Source organism: Diadema antillarum, unplaced genomic scaffold, assembly GCF_040938485.1.
Source record: "Diadema antillarum isolate AM-2024a unplaced genomic scaffold, OU_Dant_1.0 seq00000238_RagTag, whole genome shotgun sequence".
Lineage (NCBI taxonomy): Eukaryota > Metazoa > Echinodermata > Echinoidea > Diadematoida > Diadematidae > Diadema > Diadema antillarum.
The window spans coordinates 174,893-193,490 of record NW_027271285.1 but is presented as its reverse complement, the minus strand read 5'-3'; the positions used below and the strand labels follow the sequence as shown (position 1 = coordinate 193,490).

The 18,598-nt window shown below is 41.7% G+C and overlaps 1 protein-coding gene across 2 annotated transcripts in view; it reads left to right on the top strand.

Annotated features, from left to right (window-relative positions):
• The window catches only part of LOC139729392 (uncharacterized), a 148,501-nt gene that overhangs the window by 102,190 nt on the left and 27,713 nt on the right, over positions 1-18,598 (top strand). For both annotated transcript variants that reach the window (XM_071640319.1, XM_071640320.1), the window contains one exon: positions 6,460-6,631. The gene's annotated coding sequence lies outside the window, so the exon portion shown is untranslated. The remainder of the gene's footprint in view (positions 1-6,459; positions 6,632-18,598) is intronic.

Here is an 18,598-nt window from a genome sequence, read left to right as displayed (position 1 = left end):
AAATCTGAAACAGTAGTGAAATGCAAAATATGTAGCACCTATGTCTTTCTGGTTTTCTTTTGCTGGAGGATTTTTTTTTCCAACTGCAGAAAAGGCACCAAATTATTTGGCTTGTAGCCCAGTGTTTCATTATTCTTGTAAAATAAAGTGTTTGAGCGGAAGCTCTTAGTCTCATACATGTATCTGATGTTGACTTGTGCTATAAGAAATTTCAGATCTTTGATCTGGAGTATCCAGCACAGGCTCGAGCCATGTGGGTGATCTTGGACACTGTGGTTTACGGGGTTGAAGCAGGTGCCCAAGAAACACGGGCAGTAAAGGCCTTCAGAGCCTACTACCATTTTGATAAGAAGTAGACAAAATGTTCAGCTGAAGACTGGTATTAACTTCATGGTTAGGGGCAGACACCTCAGTATGTTGTAAAAGAAATCATAATCGTGTATTCGTGGAGTCCATTTCAGGTTCTTGTATAGTATGTCAGCATTATACCTCTGTATTTACATGTGAATGTTGTGTTTTTTAAGTTGAGTTCAAGTTCAAGTTCAAGTTCGAGCTGGGATGAGCTGAATGCTATATCTAAGTGTAATATACTCTGGTGATGTATTTCCCCAAATGGCAAATTTACTTCAAATCTGAAACAGACAAAAATATATCTTTGAGGCCCTCTGCTGGAGGTGCTTATTCCACATTATAATTTTCGTTAATTTTCAGTGTTAAGGCTCGTTTACATGGCATCACGGCACAGCATTTACAAGATATCTAGTCTGTGATTGGTCAGTGCGCGCAGAGTGTTAATCAATCACGGTTTAGATATCGCGTTAATGCTGCGCCATGATACTGTGCCAGATACGATATAAATGCACCTTTATACTTGTTATGCCTGTGCCCATTGAAGACATGTTTCTGGTTCCTTTATGTAAAGAATTAATCATCATGTACCAACTTATTGATTATTTTGTCCTTTGAGAAGGTCTACAGCTAGTTTACATTACTGGTTAAGAAAATTATGACTTGAAGTGTCATCATTCCACTGCATGCTTTATTTTCCTATCATGTAAAGTTTTACATGTGTACAAGCTCTGCATGCATAAAGACAGTCTATTTCAGTGTATAAAGGAAGTTTGAAGTAACAACTCAATTTCATGTGGTTTATTTCATATGGCCATATATTTTGCAAAGGGTGTTCTATAAAACCAAGGTTTACAATTTATGTGATGTAAGACTTTGCTGGAATATAAATGTAGAGCAACCAAAATATTGACCTTGCTATAATCTTGTTAAAATACTTGTGCCTTCACATGGGAAGGATATTGACCATATGTTAGGAAAGAAACACTTGTACTTTGTGCGGTATCCTTGTTTTGATTTTTGTGTTTAGAAATGTTTAGATTGGACCAACATCGAGAAATGAGTTTTAAATGTTGTGACTGAAGCTTTGAGAAGACCTAGAATCAGAGTGTCGTTCCATTTGGTTCCAAACTTTAATCCTATACCAGAGACTGGAAAGGAAGTGATGTATAGCACAAGATGCTTTACATAAATCACAGTTTATTTTAGTTTTACATGGAAAAGAAAGGTTGTGACAAGTTGATCGCAAGCTTTATTTTTTCTACCATCAATGACCATGTAAAGTTCTGCATGCGTGTTACATGCTCTGCATGTAAGCACAGTCTAATCCAATGTTCCAGAAAAAGAGAAGTTGCAAGTTTATTCCAATGTTACAGAGAAAAAGAAGTTGTAAGTAACAACTCAATTCCACGTTGTTTTCCTTATTTCATGTAGTTTAAAGTATAACATACTACCAGCTTTTCGTGTATGTTTGTTATGTTTTATTTCTGAGAAGATGAATAGTTCAGCTCAAAAAAAAAAAAATTGTTTACCTTCACAATAAAGGTAATAACGATATATATTTTTTGTCATGTGTTACTTATTTGGGTTTTATGTCGCAAAATATTTTGGTCTGTAGCATGCACTTGCTAGCTTGCCTTGTCAACTTCAAATGTACCATGAGAATGTGCAAGTCACATTTCACGTGTTTGTTATGTCATGTATATCATACTGTACTTTTAAAATGAATTGTACATTGCAAATACGTAAGCAGGCCGACCAAAATTGTTTTGCCACAAAAGTAAAAACGAATTTACACTTTCCTCGTGTTCTCCAGAATGGTCAATTGGGAGTAAAATTGAACTTACACATAACCCCGATCAAAATGGACACATGGCCAAAGATGGTTAAAAATCAGAATAGTCATCTGGGATTAAAATCAAATTTACACATAACCCCGATCAAAATGGACACATGGTCAAAAATGAGTAAAAATAAAATTACTCAATAATAAAGCAAAACAAATTTTACTCTTCATTGGGTAAAAGAGGAGCTCAAATATGATCAAACTTTTACTCAACTAGGAGTGGTTAAAACTTTACTCAATTCTGACCATGTGGCCGTTTTACTCAATTTTTAGTGAAATTTTTCTTAGAGTGTATCCCACTCATTCAGAAGCCATCCTACCTTAATCGAGATACTAGTGTGTAACGATTCTACCGTTCCGCCCCTGTCTCCTACGATAGGTAATACATGTTTTTGTTTTGTATTTCTGATCCATGATTGCACCCTCTGCCATGATTATAATACTGCATAATATATACAGTGAGAGATAGGGAGAGATAGTAACTGGGATTTTATGGAAACGGCGTCAGTGGTGAAGAAAAAAATCCCTGAGTTCAGTTAGCAACCGCTTATTATTCACACAGTTCTTTCCGAGCTACGTTTGTCATTTGTGTCGAATTTGAGTAATTTCTTTTCGTTCTAACTGCAAAGTCATAGAGAATCAACAAGTGTTTATGTCCTCATTTGTGACGTATAATGAAGGCATCATTGTATGCGTGATACATTTACCATCTTCATGCAGGATATTTCATTGTGATTCTTTGGGCGGAAACCAGTAGCTGTGATGAAAAAGAAATGAATTCCGAAATGGCTATGCTCGATTTGTTGTGTTAGGAAGAAATAGGATACAAATTAGCCATTTTTTTTTCATATCACAAGCAGATTTTTTTTTTCTCCGTGGCCAAAATGTATGAAGAAAAAAAAAACGCATCTAAAACTCGAAAGCTGATTACATGTGTCGTGTAGCTTGCAGTGTGTATAGTACTCATAAGCATAGCTATTGTCGTCATTCTTGAAATACGCATATGAAATATTATGTTTTCCACTCAGCGTAACTCCCGTGCAATCAGTCTAAATAGCTCAAATCGAATGGATTTACCTTTATGCATACACACATGTCATGCACATTCCTGATACAGTTTGAGTCTTCGTTAATCAGTTTCGAATTGTCGGCGCGCTCGGACACGGTCATGTGGGCATCCACGCGCCGTCCAGTATCATGGCAGGTCGTTGAACCTCCGCCGTCGCATCATCGTCTGACAGCGGTCATCTTTTGTTGGGGATTATGACGGATCACTTCGGCGTGTCTTGAATTATGTATCGCATTAAACCTTTCCGCGTAAAGAGGGTGGGTCGGCGGAGATGAGAGGGTACAATCGATTGGCGGGTAACTTCATCTCATCAGTCTCCTTCCTCTCATCCTCCGCGTCGTTTTTACCGGTGTCCAGTCGTCAACTTGTATACACACAACAGTATCAACGTCCATTTTTCAGTGGAAGTAGGTTACTATAGCTTAGATACAAAGTAAAAGGGCGTTGGTACGACGCTGAAAGCAATGAGGCTTCAAAGCTCACTGGTTTTACCTTTTTCTTAATTCAATTCAATCAATTCATTTCACCTCTCTTAATGTACATAGACATATATCATATAAACATGACGCAGAAAAATACACAATTTCGAAACACAGATAGTACCAAGGACTGTTACATATATAGAAAGAGAATAGTAAAACAGTGAAGACAGTTAAAAAGAAAAAGATGCAGGGGGTGTGAGGGAATGACAACGGTCCTTTGCCTATCAGAGGCCAAACCCTAGTAGACTGCATCTGATAAATTATTTTGACACATTATAAAACTTATATTACTTAGCTTAAAAGACATATTGGTATACATGAACGTGAACGGAGACAAAGAGAAAGTCAGGCAGGAAAAATAGAAATGAGAAACCTGGCAGGATGAAAGCACTGACACGGCAAAATCAGATGAGAAAGAAAACGAAGTACTAATAACCCTAGCGACAAGGATTATAGTTGTCATGGTGATGACAACAGAGATATCATAATCTCTTTGGTGATGGTGGAGATGATACTGGTGACAAGAATGATTGATAATTCTCATAATAACGATAATAACGATGATTCTAGGTCTGATGATTAAAATAAAGATGATTATGACAGAGATTTTGATGATGACACAGTGATGATGTAGACAGAGTATGAAGATCACACATGGAACGATGAAAATAGTAATGATATCAATAATACCATACATAATTGGTAATCATTTCGTAATGGTCATGATGGTAGGATGAGGATCACGATATCAAGGATCATATTGATAATGATGAAGCTGCGTCCAATAATGCTTTCTTGAAAGTAGAATACTTTTCTTTGCTTGATTTCTCCATTCTCTTTCTGCAATTTCTATACTTTGAAGAGTTTTATTCATACTTTATGGAACAAGTAAAAAGGAATACATTTATGTTAAGAAAAAAAAAAGGTCTAATTTGATGAAAAATGGATTCAACACCTTTTGGAAAGGAGCTCTTCGCATATGGGTACCACTCCCATACATGCGCAGTTTGACAGTGGTGATGGGCAGCAGCCCCTCCCCCCCCCCCCCCCCAAAAAAAAAAAAAAGAAAGAAAGAAATTCTCTGGCCCTGCTATAATACAGCTATAACTTCCCTCTCCTCTTTATGAACGTCGGCTGGACTGCGTATCTTGATCGATCTTCAATGTTTAATCCCCATATGACTTGCTCACTGGCAGCATGCTGGAGTCGTGATTGATACATTAATGCTCTGTTTTTCGCACGCCGCCGCTCCGCGTCAAAAGGTCATGAGTGATTTCGCCGACCCTCGGCGTGTCTCGGCATTGCGTTTGCAAATACCGCGAGTTCAGCGAAATGATGTGGGCTTCCCCTTTACCTGTGTGATGTCGACAGAATATCATTCATCCACTCATAACTTTGACATTTTTCGGTTCAGAAGCTCCAGTTACCCTTTGAGGAGAGCGTGATACCCCTCCCTCTTCTTTTCAACGATATTAACATTTTCAACAGTACGTCCGATGGCGGTCAAAAGTGCCCTGTACCGTGGAAGTACTGGAGAATGAGAATGAAAAGTCACTGTTTGGGAACTTGGCAACTATTCAGCCCCATGATCCCACTTATACTCTACCGTCTTATTCCCCTCCCCGTCCCTCCCTCTCTCATCTCTTTCTCTCTTAATTTCTTTCTCTTCCCCTTCTTCTTCTCCATCTTCTTGATTTTTTTCTCCTCCTCCTTCTGCTCCCTCTGCTTCTGTTTTTATTTTTGTATCTCCTGTTTCGTTTCCCCTTATCCTCTTCCTTCTTCCTTTCTTCTCTTTCTTTTTCCTTTTCTAACCAGTAGGCCTATATATGCGTGTGTGTTTGAATTACTTGTATGATACGTCTGAATGTCCAGTTATTTGTAAAAGTCCAGGAAAGTAGATTTTACCTGGGAACTTTGGGCAAACTAGTGTATGCGGGGAAACGTTTAGTTTTGTGTAAACATTCAGAAAAAAAAATACAGAAAACGTTTCGTCATTGCCCGTTTTAGATGTAAATTACGCATGATTCAGCTGTGCAGGTGATTTATAATCAAAACTTATAAGGAGCCTGTCAACCCCTCAAACATCGCTTTTATTAAAGGCATACGGACCCGAGATTCATGAGGGCGCTGTTCTACCGTATGATGATCGATCGCCACCCTTTGATTACGAAGCTCGATGATATCAAGCCAGTTAAGTGTCATGAAAGTAGATGCGCTCTTTTCTTCTTCTTCTTCTTCTTCTTCTTTTTCTTCTTCTTCTTCTTCTTGATTACAAGTTCAATAGTCGTTCACATTCGTTCACATGCCGAATCAAAAGACGAACAAGGAACTAGAATTGGCATTGTTTCGACTAATATCAACATAATTGTATTATCCATGAGAGTCAGTTTTATTCGGACGTTCGGAACGTGGCAGATGCGTTCATGCAACAGCGCTCTCTTGAATGCTGTGTCCGTTTCCCTTAAGATGTTGCGTTCCTCTCCCATCCTTTGATACACCCGAGAGTGTTTTATGATTGTTTTTTAATACGCTCCACTCCGTCGCATCTTGTAATATCCTTTGCATTTTGCATGATGAACGTACTTAGTGGGTGTGCGGCCTGGCTTCATCCAAAGCAATACAGTCTCATGTGCTCAATTTCAGTTAGTGTTCTCTTCAATTTTGTCGTCATCTTTTTTTTTTTCTTCTTCTTTTTCTCTCAATCCCTCACGCAGATCGTGAGCTGAGTGACAAGCACATGCCGTACGTGCGTATAGGTCAGCCAAGGTCCCCGGCTCGCACCAACTTACTGTGACCAGGTGTAAAGGTGTGGAGACAGCAGAGCACGACTTGTTCCGATACGACTTTCAACAGTGGGACCTTCATCATAATACACATCGTTTAAAGGTAAGCGAGTAATCCAGCGGAGAGACGAGAATGGTGGCTTTTGCAAGATTCCCTCTAATGTTTCTTTTTTTTAATAGTCTGAGTGGCGCCCTGGTAGCTTCACTTGGTTTTTAAGCGCGTGCGTCCAATGTCCTTTGGTTTATTCTACGTCAGTGACTCGCACGGAGTAGTCATGCCTAAAGCCCGGGGCCTGTTCCACTATGCCGTTCTCGCTACGATTTGACAATTTTCTCAGATCGGGAAGGATCGGGTAAAATCTGAGCCGATCAGGGGAGCATTTCATGAAGGAACTTGTCGGATAAAATGTCCGACAAGTCAATTATATCCGACAAGTTCAGAGAAATCAGCCAATCAGACTAAAGAATTTCTCAAAACTTGTCGGATAAAAGTGACTTGTCAGATATTTTATCCGACAAGTTCCTTCATGAAATGCCCCCCTGGACACAGTACGATGTTAGAACGCTCTAAGTACGCTGCAGTTACGACTAACACGTGCTTGCTACGCTCTTACTACGATGATCGGGAATGAGGCATTACGATCTCTGTCGCTGCAGCTACGCTTTAGAACGATGTAGCTACGCTGTCAGAGCGATGTTGCCGATGTAATCCGATCGATGTACGCTGTATCTACGCTCTGAACGATCTATACAATCTTATCACGCTGTCACCCCGTTCAGAGAGCTGAAAAGTGCCCGATGTGCCCCGATGTACCCCGATTCGACTGTCGATCTGCAGTCCGTCAACTTATTAGTATGCAGAACCGAAGAAATATACTGTGTACCTCGAAGAGTCTCCTCAACTCCCGGTTCTTTTGCAGCAATGCATTGTTATAAACAAAGACGTGCTGATTTTTCCAAGACTTTTTCTTGATGTCCTTGCTTTTATAGTCCGTCTTCTTCCAGTTGTAGATGATTTCACATTCTTCAAAATTTTGCTATGTCCTCTTCCTCCTCTTTAAGCATCACGTGCAGTCTCTCTTTCTTCGCCTTTTGGGTAGCTGCTTTGCTGCTTTCTTCTCTTCTTTTTCTTCATCTCTTCTCCTTCTTCGAAAATTTGAGCTCCTTCTTCTTCATGTTCTGCCCTGACAGGTGCAGTGACAATGCCATCCTCCTCCTCAACAGTTCTGCCTCTCGATCTCCTTGATCTTCTTCTGGCAGACATTTTTGTGTAAGTTTTCTTCCCGTTCTTGTGCCGATGTTACTACGCTCAGAAAGACCTTGTTACGCTCATCCCGCTGCGTTTACGCTGTCACTACGCTCTCCCCGCTGCGTCTACGCTGTTACTACGCTCTCCCCGCTTGCCGTACGATTGAAAATAGGTCAATTTTGATCGGGGAGATCGGGAGGAAATTTTGAACAGGTTCGAAATTTCTTCCCGATCTGAAAAAATGCCCGCTCCAACCCAGACCTCCACACTCTGCTGCTACGATGCTTCCGATCCCCGCACGCTTTTGCCGCTCTCTCCAGATCTTCTAGATCGGGACAGATCGGGGTCCAGATCGTGATAGTGGAACGTGGGCTTTACATCGAATGATGTGGTTTAAGGTCGTGCTTTTGCGGACGTCAAGGGAAGCGCTGCAGGATCATGAGCGCCGCAACAGTTATTGCTCAACGGACTTCCATGAGTGCTAAGTTGTCGTTATTGTCTTAAGTGTGAACGCAGTTGCAGGTTTCACCTCCGTCGAAATCGTGATTGTTATGAACCCGCTTCCATCGTCTATGGATAGTACACTGTGTAGGGTATGTTCAGAAACATACCACGCGCTCGCTGTTGCGTCAACACCAAGTTAACAGGTCAATTTACGTCACATTTACGCCTCGGTCACCATTAGTGTTTGTCACTTGAAATGACAAAAACAACGAAGTCGTTGCAGGTGTTTATTTCTTGATGGTAAACTTCGCGATACGATATACGAAAGCGAAGGGGCACCTAACGTTTTGCAAGTATGACAGCTGGCAAGGAATGTCAAGGAATGTATACACGTCGCTATTTCGTTATTGTTTACTTACCCATTGCGCAAACATGACAATAGTAATTACAAATTTCAAACCATGCCCCATTGTCTAATTGTCTCCTTTTCGATTTCATTTTGTTGTTGTCAAAAGGACATTGCTTATGGGTTAAAGGCAACGAGATATCAAACATTTACTCAACGGGTAAAGGCAAGACGCACGTGTATACAACCATACGTAATTATGTCATTGCGTTGAAATTTACAAGCCCTGAGCAATGTTTATATCGGCGACGCGATGTAGAATCTAAACCAATTGAAGTCTGAGTGACGTTTGGCCAATGAGATGTGAGTTTTTTCTTGCGTCACCCGCTAGATAATTTCAGGCGCGATGATTTAATTTTCTTAGTGCACTTGATTCCAAAGAGAAAACGGATAATGATGTAATTACCTTATGGATGGTGCAACCATCTACGGCATTAATTTCTTCAGCACAGCAGGAAAGTGCTCAAACTCTACACTGAGGCCGTTAAACGTAGACTTAGATTTTAACACAATATTTCATTCGTGTTGTGAATTCCTCTATATTAAAATAATGAAAAACGTGTCCTGTCTTCCAAAGTGGCACAATGTTCATTTTTATAGAGAAATTAAAAATGAAATTTCTTCAGTTTTTATAACTTTGTTATATATAATATGTGGTAAAGTTGTTCAAACAATGTCATACGATGTGACGTGACATGTGATACGACATAATATGATATGGAATGATATGATGTGATATGATATGATATGAAAACAGGATATTCAAGTTCCTGTTCAGCAGGAAGGGTGGGACCCATGTTCGCAAAGAGTTCAGTGTCTTTCCCCGTAAACTGGGTACAGGGATTAATGTGGTCAGATGGCCGCGATAGCTCATGAACGCTATATGCAGATGATGACGAAAAGTCGTAAACGTTATCCCACGACGTCGCCGTGCAAATGTATTTTGGATTTTGTAATCCCTATTTAGCTGTACGCAGCATTTCGCCATCCTTATTGGCACTTGTATATCTTGATACGGATCCAATCCAATCCAATCCAATATGGATCCAATCAAAATGATATTGAAAATTTGTGTGGTGTATTGAAAAGGTTTCTGAAAAGGTTTCCCTATCTAGCTGTACGCAGCATTTCGCGATCCTTATTGGCACTTGTATATCTTGATATGGATCCAATCCAATCCAGTCCAATGTGGATCCAATCAAAATGATATTGACAATTTTTGTGGTGTATTGGAAAGGTTTCTGCGTTAAGTACATAGAGCGGAAAGTGGGTATACCAAATTCGAAATGCCTGGTCATCTGCGTCCAGCTCTCATTTTTCTTCCGACTCTACATCTTTGCTAAAACTCTGTTTTAACAGACCCTACCCTGACAACGTCAGGAAAACCTTAGGATAGTTTCCACAAAGGGGATGTGTCCACTGATGCGACTACCTCGACCACCGTCCAGCGCCGCCTATCGTTCTAGATAGTGCACGTCCAGGTATAGATAATCGTGTTAGCAAACAAGGTTACAATCACTGATCTTAACTACGCAGAGATCCGTGGTTACTATCAATCATTCTCTGTCTGCAAGGCTGCGCATGCGTGCTGAGTGTATCAAAAGAATGTTACCACAGTTGCGGTCTAATGTAGAAGGGTTGTCTGGGTAATGTCAGGGTAATGTCGGGGTAATTACCCTATAACCGTGGCTAGGGTAGATTTTGGCAAAAGTTACCGCGACAATGTCTGAGCAACATTTTGCGGTGACCGTTGTAACAGGCAAGGTTAAACCAAAAAAAAATTTAAAAAAAGATTACCCAGACGCTACCCGGACGTTGTAGTGGTAACTCTTGTTTGAAAGGCGCTGTTAAAATGCCACTTAGGTAAGCCATTCCTGGAGAAAGGGGTTACGTACCAGAGGAGTCGGCGATTCAAATCAGACAATTTGAAAAAGCAATGGTCAACTATATCTAGCTTTCATGTCGAATGATTTGCAGATTGTGTTATGGGCTTCCTCTTGCCTATCTATATGGAAAATCAAACTTTACATATAAAATGGTGTAATATAGGTCCACTGTACTTCACTGCTGCCTTGCGCGTCTGTTACAGCATGGAGCTACTTGAAGCTCCATGGTTACACACTCATTTGAATTGCGCACTCCCACTCCTACTAGGTGACCTTTGAATTGAATACTTTGGCCGCCTCCAAGAAGAGCCATCCCGTGAATCATGCCGCATATCTGGACAAGGAGTTTGACTCTACACTCGTCGTCAGTTGGAGGGATAAGATAGGATGGCTCCTCAAATTTCTGTCAGTCCATCCACTCCCCCCCCCCCCTTCCGTCTCAATCAGCAATGACATGTTTATTTCATGATCTTAAACTGGAGAGCGGCTGATTACATTTACGTCTCCACCTGTATTTTTTTGCTTTACCCGCCAACACGCATTTCCCGCCAACAACAAAAAAACAAAAACAAAAAAGCGGCGGAAGGTGACGGGGAAATGGTATAGGACGGGCATATCAGGACAAGACGTGAAAACGAGGAGGAGTTTGATCCACGGCTAGTAGAGACTGGCTTGTTGGCATCATCAACAAGCCAATCAGGGCAAATTTGGCTCAGTCGGGAGCGCGTCTGCCGCTGGATCCAAAGGACCCGGGTTCGATTCCCAAGCCTAATTGAGCAATGTTGTGTGTAATCATACCGTCCCCTCAAATAAGACACAAAACACTCTGTCCCTCGGATAGGTCCCTCGGATAGGACATAAGATGGAGGTCCCGTGTGTAAAGAGTCACAACTCATGCACGAAAATAAACAAAATCCTGCTTAATACATTCATCGCAAGGAGCAGAGTGCATGACCCGATGGAGTGGTCCCCCTCGCATCCAACTGGACCCTTGACCAGCTATAGTGTAGCTGCATATGGGCTATCCAGCCATCTTCTCAGATGAAAACAATCAAATAATTGGGTCAGTCATCAACAGTAACAACACCATTGATTTCCATGTTTCTAGGAGAAAATGAGGATCACGGGTAGTGCATTATGGGGGAGTTTAGAGAGAGCTCAGAAGAAAAAAAAACCGGAGCATGGCGTAAGATGCAGGATGAAAACAAAGGCTACAAGAGCTCAAAGAAACATACAAATAAAGAAGCTAACGCAAAAAACAAACCTTCCGAAGTAACCCGAAATCTCCATCCTTCAAAAACCCAGGCTGCGATCCCAGATTTCTTCACTAGTTCGTTTATCTCATTATGTAGAACACGGCTGGAGCGATGCATAATTGATCCCGAAGGGACGAGTCGGAAATGACGCACAATGCCACAGAGGCGGTCGAGTTTCAGCGATCAGCTAGCTGGTCCCAGCTCTCAATGATCACATCTTATTAACTCACGTGGGACGCTTCAGCAATAATCAGAGCATTATTAGTTTTCAAGTGTTCTTCTTCTAGCCCTGTTAAGCTCATTTTCTCTGCAGGAAAAAATTGAAAATATATCGTAAAACTGTAAACATTAACTTTCCTCTAACAGCAGACATGGGAATAACGTGCATAGAAAGCAATGTCTTCGAACGAGCACCGAGGATCGTAGGGAATACCGAAAGGGGTTTTTATCGATATACTGGAAGCACTGCGTTGAAGCGCACAATGGGTACACGACAACTTATCAAAAGTGGTGTTACCTATAGTACAGTAAAACTCCTCTAAGTGATGTCCTTGATCTTCATTGCACAGTGTCTGCCTAGAATCCGTGCATAGCATGATATCTTGTATCCTTCTCACAACAATCCCTAAACAGTATATAATTTTCCTTAACACTCCCCGTCCACTTCCACCCCCACACGCCCAAAAACACGTACTTTCCAATAGGTGTTTTGACATCAGCCCGAAGAGAATTAGCACGATTTTTTTTCTCGAAATAATTCGATAGCTGAGCATGCGCAAACAGCGTCGGTAGAGCGCGCACCTTCAAACGATTACTCGCGCGATCGGGTCACACACGCTGTAGGCATGATGGGATGCATCGCGTGAATTTCTTCGGGCGATTTCACATTATCAAATAGCGCGCTTGTTCGCAAATCATCCCGCTATTTCGGAAATTTCCCGAGTTCCCGAAATTTTCTCTATCAGAGCTTTCAAATTAGCGCGGTAGTTTGAATTCGCATTATCAAATAGCGCGCTATTTCTTCATCGGGTTAATTTCCTAAATTGCGAAACATCGGGCTGATATGAAAGCGCCTACTGTCACCACATTCGTACGTGCGCAAGGGACGTACGCGCGACTGCATATCTGATTGCACGGTCAAATTCATTTACACTCGGCGAGATTATATCGTCATCTTCGTCGCACCACTCCCCGCAGTAATTAAAGGGAGTATAAGGAAGTTACGGCTGATCCGCTCTCGACCCCGAGGTGGCAGCTGTGATCGTACCCCCCTGGAAGCGAGCGTGCGCATTTTAATCAGCCCGCGTCACGGCTTGGGCATGTTTCACGGGGACCGAGACATTAAAACCAAACATTTCTTCACATGAGACAAGTGCGTCATCACCGACCTGAGCTACTGTGCAAACATTTCTGCTAAGTGCTTGTCTGAAAGAGGGAAGGAAGAAAGAAATAAAGCCCTCACCAACTATACTATTTTTTTTATCTACACGAATATCAAATTCAACGACAGAATGCTTTCTTTTCGAAAACTGCTGACGAACAGAGCGCATTACCATAAGAAATAAAACGCGGTGAAGATATGGCAAATTGTGCTCAAGGGATATTTCTTGTTTCAACGGTATAGCTGGTTTCCTAGTAATGTATTTCACTTGCATTGTCGCTTCTCTCCCTCTACCCCCCCCCCCCCTCCATCTCACTATCATTCTCTCCCTTATTTCTCAAACCTTTCTAATGTGTTTGTGTATGAGCACATGAGTCGATGATCATGTGCTAGCTACACATTCTGTATTAAGTTCTTTGTTCTGCGTCTGAAGCGATACTTAAAGCGATGTATGTCTGAGGGAGTTAATTTGCATACTATGTTAAGTGCGTGGTGTGTGTATGTGTGTGTGTGTATATATATGTTTGTGTGTTTGCGTACCGTGTGTGTATGGGTGTATTATGATGAGGTATATGTGAGAGCGTCTGTGTGTTCTCCAACATAATTGGAGCATCATGTTATACCCCCATCGCCTGCAACACGAACGTGATGAAAACTTGAAAATCAGCCCGGGCTATCACACACACACACACACACACACACACTCACACTCACACTCACACAGAGCTCTACACGAAACATTTACAATATCGGGAAGGAGGAAATCCCCCTGGAAAGGATGAGCAGACACACTGCGCATGCTCCATGAAAGGCGCATCCCTGGATACCAAAATGACCGCGCCTCAACATCCATGCAGCCATTTCTGGCGTCTAGTGGTGGCAGTGATCTAGATCGACAAGAAGGAGTAGATGGAGAGAGAGAGAGATGGGGAGGGGTGGGTCGAGATCGAAGCTGGAATATCACATCGCTCTGAAATCTTTTTCGATGAGGCCAATACCTTCTCCAGTCGACGATAGAGTAAATAGATGGGAAGTCCGTCGCCATTCTAATGTCAATGTGGCGAATATACAGCGTTTTACCTCCCCTCCACCTCTCCCTCTCTCCTCTATCCACCCTTACCCATCTATCTCTGTTTGTCTACATCATTGTCTTCTTTTTCACTTTATCTTTCACCCCTATCTATAATATATCTCTCTTTCTCCCTGTGCCCTTCCTTCCCTTTTCCCTCCCCTTATACTTGTTTGTCTCCCAAAGTCAGTCTCTCTCTCTCTCTCTCTCTCTCTCTCTGTCCTTCTTCTCTTTATCTTTTATTCTACTCGTCTCTTTTTCTCGTATTGTTCCCTCCCCTTCTTCCTCTGTTTGTCTGTTTGTCTGTTTGTCTATTTGTCTATTTCTCTTTGTCATTCTTTCTCTTTTCCCTCTCTATCATACATCAATTGCTGTTTTAATTTTTTTTCTCTGCCCTTTACGATAGGAACGTACGTCATGCGCTCTTGAAAATGTTATTCGTCGTACATGTTAGCGGAGTGGCAACGCTCCAATGGAAGTCGAATTGAGGCTTCTAAAATTACCCATTTCAAATCCCGACGTCTCCCTGTCTATTTTCGTAGCATCGCGGTCGTCTGCGCTACGTGGTTCATTTTCTGCACTTGGCTACTGACGTTCCCGCTAAAGTGTTTTCGTTGCTTCTTTAACCCGTCCCTTCTCCCTTTCGTTCGTGTTTCTTTCTTCTTTCTTTAAGTTTCTATGCCAATATCTTCTTCGTTCTGTTTCCTTCAATTAATATAATCATTTTCTTTCTCTTTGTATCTATTTCCCCCTTCTCTTCCATGTCTTCGTTTCTTACTCTGTATCCTTTCACTTATACACTTCCGTCTGTTTTCACCGTGTCTTATCATACTTCATTTACCTTATTTTCTCTTCACACTCTCTGTGGGTTTTTTTTTCTTTTACACGTTATTTGCAGCCAACTTTCTTGTCACACGTACATGTACCGTCGAAAAGTTTTGCTACGATTTTCCAAAAAGACGTCCTCTTCTCTCTGTTACCCCTCCCCCTTTTTTTTTTCTCTCTCTCTCTCTCTGACGCAAACAACAACAACACAAAGACACACAAAAACACACATACACACACATGCACAGACACACTGATGCATACTTTTTCTTCTTCTGGATACATGAGCAAAGAAGTACAACCAGTATCCCAGTTGTAGAGTTTTGTTTACAACAGCCGAAAGAAGAAGAAGTGCGCATACCTTATGCTGTGGCACCAATGCGGTTGAGGGCGCTTCCGGGTTGAACATTAATCTCCCCAACCTCCTCAATTGGAGAAAACATAGCTAGAGATCAGTGGTATAGAAGCATGCGAGGCTATAAATTGTAGTGCGTATTACCGTGATGGTGGCCCCCATACCTTCTGTCGCAAATTACATTGCCACCCGCCATCTATCTTTGTAACATTATATTTCCCCTGTCTCCTGCTTCAGAAGAGAATTCCATATCGTTCTCTTTACCTCTCAAACAAGAAAACAGAATCAATACGGATTGGTTTGATAAAAGCGAGCAAACATGCCCGAAGATGCCACGAAAAAAGCTCAAAATTGGCGTGTTCCGTTTTGTGTGCATCAGATATTGTGACATGACATAGCACTAGGCGTGATTGTTACAGATGTGCATAAGTCATTATATACACAGTGCATAAGGGCCTACATTGCCCGACAAGTAACATCGACATTTCAGAAGAAGGGGGAAGGGAGTCGTACAGTTTTAGCTATTGAGTTGGGGTTTTTTTTTCGTTTGTTTGTTTCCTTTTTTGTTGTTGTTGTTGTTGTCGGAAAAAAATACAAGACCAAGACCTGTCACTACTATTCTGAAGACTCGAGTAAAACAGATAAATATGTATATAGTAGGACATGGAGTCAGTGTAAAAAAACCTATATGCATGGACCACCACATAAAGAATGGCGTTGACATTGTGGTCGTACAAGCTGCCGATGAAAGATCCCAATGACAGGTAAATTGAGGACAGGTTTTTGAGTTAACTTGTGATTTTCTTTTGAACCTTGCGTCAGCCCGACAAGTTATCAGAATTTGATTTCAGTTCCAAAAAATAAAGATTCTCCTTCTATCCATTTAGAACTTGACAGACAGAAGCACGAAAAGAACGAGCATCAAGTGAGGTCCACTATACAGCTCAAGTGTGAATAAGGACAAGAAGATGAAGTGCCCATTAACCAATGTCCAATACAAAAACTTGCATTGAGCAGTGGTCTCTTCTCGTCCAGCGCGCGCGCCCCAGAGCAGAAAGTGATGATAGGAAAGTGTGCCAGGCGTCATTAACATGCCCTCCCGCTTCCAGCCCCGTTATATCGAGTTTTGCCGCCACCTGATTATAACACGCCGTTTATCAGTTCCTAACCGTGCATTCGTCTATTGCGGGGTCTGATGCACTTTTGTACAATCAGTGCTGCTGCTTTGGATTGTACCGAAGCTGTGTCTTAATGTTGCCGTGATGAGGACGGCTATTACTGACACCGCGGAAGTCTGGTTCGGCGGTTCGATATGTGTCGCAATCATTGGCACCGGCCCTAGGGCTATGACTGAAGCAGGAACCATCCTCCAGAAGCTCTATGTGCATTTACATATGTATTGCTCATGGCTTTAGTCCATTTTTCACATTCTATGTCTCACCCACTGATCAGTTTGTGGACATCCAAGTCATCAACAAAATATTCCAACTAGTAGTACTATTCGCGAGCTGCATTAGATCTGCGACGCGAATGCTAAGACGACGCAGCCTCCCGGGTTGAACAATGGAAACAGCTGTCTCGCGCACGTCCACAAAACCATTTTTAGCCTAACGGCCATTAGCTCCGTCTTTAGCATTCACGGCCTATAGATCTAAAGTTCGTTATTATAGGCATGCCTCTTGCGTAAAGCAAAGTCACCATATACCATCATGGAGCCACACAATTTTGTAGCTCCATGTTACCATTCAGTCAGCATGATTATCAGCATATTCATTGCCACGTATTTTCATTTTTTTATTATTATCATTCAGTAAGGCCCGAGTACACGAAGGTGGTACAATTGAAACCATTGTTTAAACCATGGACAATTTGTATGGAGCGCCAAGTGTTGCATTGCCTATTTCGTTACGAAATCAGACATTTCGTAACGAAATGATCATTATTTTCGTCGACGAAATTACTCATTTCGTAACGAAATAGGCCATGTGACACTTGGCGCTCCATACAAATTGTCCATGGTTTCAGTTGTACCCCCTTCGTGTATTTGGGCCAAAGTGTTTAAAATAGCCAATCACGTACATACTTGCTTGTTTCGGGATGAGAGAAGTCACGGCTGAGAGCGTCGGGAATCTTTAAAGCGGACTCTCATGGGTCAGGTGTATTATGATGTTGTAATAATGGCGCATGGTTATTACATCGCGCGGTTGGAATCTTAAATATGCTTGCGTCAAATTGGCAATGACCACAACGCCGAACAGGTGGAGAAAATTCAACGATGACGAAATGGCGCCCGGCTCTGACAAAGCTATCATTCACCCACAACAGCATTCCATTGTGGTAACACGGAATGTCGTTTATGGCGGCTTCATCCGATCGCTTGTTGGCTATATGAGGGGCACGGGGTGATCACCAGACCATTCAGGACATGCCGTCATGCAATGATAGCGGTACTATGGTGTAAGTTATTTTAATGTTTTAAGATTAATAGGAAACTATTTGCAGTGAGGAGACAAAATATACGTCCAGACGGTGATCCTTGACTTCGAGGGTGAGCTTATTTCGAGGATCAGCTCGTAGGTAAGTATGGGGCGCCAAGTGTCACATGGTTGCTCTTTCGTCACGAAATGACAGTTTCCGGTCAACGAATAACAATTTCGTCAACAGAATGACAATTTCGTCAAAGAAATGACAATTTCGTTGACGAAATGACCGATTTCGTGACGAAAGAGACGATGCGACACTTGGCGCCCCATACTTTACTACGAGCTTATCCTCGAAGTTAAAGATCATCGGATCAATGTAACTACGTGTATACATGAATAGTCACTACACCTGTTTTCATCAAGTACACTACTTCAATACTTGGAATCCAACTGCGTACACTACTTGTTTGCATGCCATGTCGGGCAAGCATTGTTTGTTTATTTGGTTGGTTCGTTCGTTTGTCCGTTTCTCTCTTTTGTTTGTTTGTTTGGGTTTTTTTATTTTAGGGGTTACACTTGTTGAGGGGTGATTGTAGGAGAAATGCATAAGTTGTAAAAATAAAGCTTGTCTAATGCCTAACGTCTATCAGGAGTGCGTTTTTGCTCTCCGCTCTCATGCACCCTCTCATTCAGTTCAGTTCAGTTCAGTTCAGTTTTTATTTCTGCATTTCAAAATCAATACAAATCAACAAATCAACAAAATACTTACATAGTCA